Raw genomic sequence first — 5,579 nt, forward strand, 5'->3', positions numbered from 1 at the left:
CTTCCCTACCTGGCCTTCTCTGACTCAACACTTGCTGGTCTCTCCATCCTCATGTTCTGATTGTCTCTAGCAGCTGGAGGAATCAGTAAGACCTACAAGTCTGTCCTGCTTCATCTGCACTCTGCTGGTCATACTAGAATGGGGAATTAGGAGAACACCAATTTAATTTAATATCATAACACAGCAAAAGGCATATTACATGTAATTCGGAATAAAACTAAGTACAAGACACATACACACCAAATAATAAAAAACACAGAAATTATGTGAATATCCTCCTTCGGCCTGTGACCTACCAGCTTAGTTTTATATCTAATCTAACTAACCGGTTAGTGCGTGGTTCGGTTCTACCCCTGGTAGTGAGTTTTTCCATTACCCGCTCTGTTCCTCACTATGGTGGTAGGGCCTTTAGCGCAGCAATTGGTCAATTCTCCGCTGAGGTTTGCAGTGACACTCAGCCATGGAGAACCTCAAGGTTATGGTTCAGATGGACTCAAAGATATTTCATTTTGTTTTATAGAAATTCATTGCTGGCCCAAACATAATGATAAAGGCTTCGATCAGCTGATTATTTTGCGATATATGAAATCGCTTTGGTTCCTACCCTGATCGGTCCGGCTAGTACTACCCTTGAAGTAGGTACGGAAATCTGAGAACAGCCAGCCAGAGCCGCGCTGGATCTGCTAAAGGAAAATGAATCTGGCCGAGGTGGACTGAGGCCAAACCAGTTAGAGCCAGGCTGGTGGAAAAGCACCTTTAGGAACATGACAGACAATGAGCCCACAGAAAGTGTGAGACATTATGGCCTACAGAAGCCTGGGATAGAGACGGACAGGGCAGATATTCCTTTGTAGAACTTATGGAGAAAAGCTGGGTAAACCCTCTAAGTCAGCATCAGTCAGACATAATCAGTCTTTTCACCGGATTCATTGTATCACTAAACATAGTCAGTGATTTGCTGTAAGTTCATCATGCTGGAGAGGAAGATTATAAAAAGTTCAGTTCAGAACAGGTCATTTAGAAAAATACTTACCAACAACCACATTCCATGACACAATAAAAACATTCCTAAGCTTCAAAAATAGTGGGGTAACTCTTTTATGCCACTGTTTTAGCTATCTAACAAAAGGAAAGAAAACAGACTGAAATATTTTTGAGTGTATCATAATAGTTTAACAAAGAAGAGACCTTCAGATTTAAAAAGTCTTTGGTCATCCACTAGATCAATGGCCTTTTCTCATGTTCATAATAACTCTAGCAAGTTTCCTCTTGCAAGAGAGTTGGAAGAATCAGTTGATGTTGAATAATAGTCTTCATGGATCATTGGTGGAATGAAAGTTGTTCAAAAACTAAAAGATGATGGCAAGACTTATTATAATAAGAATACTGATATTACTTTATACCTACGCAAGGATGCTGGATGTGGATTACAGCTCAGTTTTTAACTCCATCAACTATACCAAGAAGACAAAGTAAATAATCCTCAACTTCAGGACAAAGAGGACAATCCATCCAGGGCTGAGCATAGATGGTGAGCAAGTAGAAAGGGTCAGCATTTTCAAATTTCTGGGAGTCTACATCTCAGAGGATTTCAACTGGACCTTTTAAAACCAAATACCTCTTTAAAAAAAGCCCAGCAGAGACTCATTTTCTCTGAGAGCCGCCGGGCCGTGTCATCTAAGAAGCTGATGACCAGATTCTGTCACTGACTTACAGTACAGTAGCAGACAAGGGACCGCTCTACTCCAATTTTCCTGGAACATTAAGTTGCTTCTCCACCATTAGCATATTTAGAAGCACGGTCATTAGGTTGATTGACAGCGCTAAAAGAACAACCAGTCAAAAACACCCAGTCAGGAGGAGGGTCTTAGCACTGTCAATCAACCTCATGTTCATGCTTCTAAATATGCTAATGGTGGAGAAGCAACTTAATGTTCCAGGAAAACCAGGGTAGAGCAGTGGCTATATGAGGTGACTGACAGCGCTAATACCCTCTTCCCGCTCTGATTGGTTGTGTCTGACAGAGCAGAATATTTGTTCAGATGACAGCAGGTCCACAGGGAGAAGGCAGAGGAGCTAATTCTTTTCACAGATTATCTGTCTTATATTTTCAGGACATAGTGATCATTTTAATTAAGTAAAAAAATATAATTTTTTAATAAACGTTACATGCAGCTTTACGTAGAGAGCAGGAGACAGTCATGCTGAAGATCCTAAGAGACTATTATATATTAAAAGCTGAACTGACTGGACATACAAATTAATTGACTTAAAGTTATACATTTACATATTTTTCCTTTTAAATATTTATTTTTATTTGACTATAAACTTTTATACTTTGAGCAATTTTTCACTTTTTTATTGGCAATTCTATTACTCAAGGCAATAAATTTTAATGTCAGCATATGATGACAATAAAGTTCTTTGTCTTTCTGTCTGACTATGGTCTGCCTATCTATATAGCCAGCTAGCTGGTACAGGTTTATGTCCTCACATCTAATAGGCTAATAGCCTACTATCTTACTATGAATTTCTCCATCTATTAGACTGTATGTGAGGACCCCCAGCATCAAGAACAGTCGGGTAGCATGGAAGCTACCTGATGTGCAAACAGGCTGAAGAGCTCAGAAATGTGCAAGCTCTATTGTTGCACCAAGATTGCTTTGCTAATATAAAACTGCATGCTGGTAAGGTAGTTCAGCCAATGAATTTAGGTGTGTATAACAAGGGACACATCTAAAAGTTGCAGAACTCTGGCCCTTGAGGAATGCGGTTTGAGACCACTCCCTTAGTCTGTTGAGTATTGCAGTTGTTAACTTCCTCTCAGGTACAGCTGGGTTAAAAGAAATGTGGTAGTAAATGAATAACAAAGGCTGTTCAATACTGCTGGTCACCTGAAGCTTGATGGTTACATCTTCCTGATTTTATTTTTTAACAAACTCATTTGTGGGCCTGATTGAAATCAACATCCTCAGCAAGCATAATGTAGATGGTACCGATATGCCTAAGGTTATCATCTGTTGGCAGAAATGTAATATAATAATCTGAATTATGCTGTCAATAGTAGCCCAAGCATCTGAAAATAATCAGGTTTTTTAAAATTATTTTTACCTCAGAATTTGTCATTTAATTAGGGTGATGTCCTCCCTTATTCTGCTATTTCTCTATGTGGCCATCCTGGGCTACTATTGTGTAGCCCAGGATGGAAAAACTCACAAAATCTGATAAATAGGCCAATACACCATCCTAAAGTCTATGTAGGTGTAAATTTATAGTATTACTGATTAACTTTTTTATATCTAACAAACTAGACACGAGTGACACTCTAAAACAACCCCCCACTAACCCCCCAACATATACACCAGTTAAGGATATAGCCCAAGTCTGTAACTTCAAATTACAGCTCATAATCGCCTCCCATAGACAGACAGTGTAGGCATATCATACATTTTCTGACTCCTTAGAGTCTGTTGAGTATTTTAGTCATTAACTTTGTGTCCCTGAGGTCCCTGGATACCACTGGGATGAAAGAAATTTATCTAGTTTGGTCAAAAGGTGTGGAAAAATGTGTATTATTTTTGGTTTAACGACCTCTAATGACCTCTGTGTTGGTCAGAGAAACTCAAAACCTGATTCAAATGAAAGCCAAGAGTGTCCCCTTTAAGATGATACCAAATATTGCATTACAGACCTTTGACAAATGCCCATACCATGACCCTAAACCAGAGTTACAGCAGTCCCAAAATACAGAATTTTTTCCAAAGGGTTTGTTTACTTCATGAGATGATAACTATGACTCAGCTACCATTTTGGAAGGGCTATCATACCAAAATATTAACTAGAGTCCAGAAAACAAAACTAAATTCACACAGGAATTTAAACACAGGAAAACACTCCGGCACAGGAGGCGGAGCTCCCGCGGGACGCCCAGCGGGCGGCGACATCAGAGGCGGAGCTTGGGCCGCGGTGGGCGGCAACGCCAGAGGCGGAGTTTGGGCCACGGAGGGCGGCAACGCCAGAGGCGGAGTTTGGGCCGCGGAGGGCGGCGACGTCGGAGGCGGAGCAGGAGCCGCGGAGGGCGGCAACGTCGGAGACGGAGCAGTAGCTGCGGAGGGTGGCGACGTCGGCGCAGGAAACACAGACGAGGAGGCAGGTCTGGTGGGCCGGCAGGAGGCTCTGGAGTGCCGGCAGGAAGGTCGGCTGGAGGCTCTGGAGGGCCGGCAGGAAGGCCGACTGGAGGCTCTGGAGGGCCGGCAGGAAGGCCGGCTGGAGGCTCTGGAGGGCCGGCAGGAAGGCCGGCTGGAGGCTCTGGAGGGCCGGCAGGAAGCTCTGGAGGGCTGGCAGGAAGGCCAGCTGGAGGTTCTGGAGGAGCACTAGGAGTCTCGGGAGGAGTGTCCAAACTCGGGGGGCGGAGCCACAGGATACTCGGGGGGAGCGTCCGCAAACTCGGGGGGTGGAGCCACAGGAAACTCGGGAAGCTCGGGGAACTCTGGAGCGGGCGGCTGCTCACATGCAGCGGACGCAGGAAACTCTGGAGCGGGCGGAGACAAACGACTCCTTGGCGCTGGGAGCGGAGGCAGCGGGGAACGATGCTGCCTCGGAGCTGGGACCGGAGGCAGCTGCCGGCGGAGCCCAGGGGCCGGGACCTCCTGCGGCTCAGGGCAGCGGTGACGGCGGGGTCTGACCCCCGGCGGGCGGATCACCAGCTGCGATCCCCATAGCGGTCCCAGGTGCAGAAGAGCCCCTCCACAAAACTCCTCCAGGGAGACCGCTCCAAACACCCGCCAGGGGTTCCACCGTCGGGTGTGGGCCTGCCACATGCGTCCCTCACATTTTCTGTGGTCGGATCCTACTGTCATAATGAGTGGTAGAGGTGGTGAGGAAGAACGCAGGGAGGACCCAGGATGATGATGATGTGATGAATTTAACGAAAATAGTCCAAGCACGGAACAACGGGGAATAGCAAGGAGGAACAACTGACGGCACAGGGGAACAGGTAACACATGACGCAACACAACGGGGAAGACGCAGAGACTCACAGGAAGGAACTGAACACAAAAAACTTTAAAAATAAATACACACAAAACATGGATCATGACAATTACGAGAACGCGGGCAAGCCTTCATCCGGCTCATGTTGATGCCCTTGTTTTCCTACATGTCAATCAAGAAAACCCCCCAAAAACTCTTAGCGAAGAGAATATTGACAGCGAGTGAACTTTATTTTCCCCCTCGCCCCCGTGCCACCTACCCCTCTTTTTATTGTTTTTACATGCCATCTAGAACATGTGTGTTTCCTTTTGAATGTTAATATTAATAATAGTTTTGGTTTCCCTGCAACTTATTATTTATCATAAATAAACTATCCCAATGTTTTGTTGTTTCACTTGTTGCTGTTCTGTGTAAGTGACGTTTTCACGGACGTTTTTTTCCGTGAAAACGGGTAATAAAGCTATACGTTGCTCCAAAGCTTTGCGTCTTGCGTTGCTATGACGTCACATCGACTAGTCGACATCAACTCGACTTTTATGATGTTGACGTCGACTAGAAAATATCTTAAGTCGCTCAACCCCTAACAC

Source organism: Poecilia formosa, unplaced genomic scaffold (genome assembly GCF_000485575.1).
Source record: "Poecilia formosa unplaced genomic scaffold, Poecilia_formosa-5.1.2 Scaffold441, whole genome shotgun sequence".
In the NCBI taxonomy this organism is placed as follows: Eukaryota; Metazoa; Chordata; class Actinopteri; order Cyprinodontiformes; family Poeciliidae; genus Poecilia; species Poecilia formosa.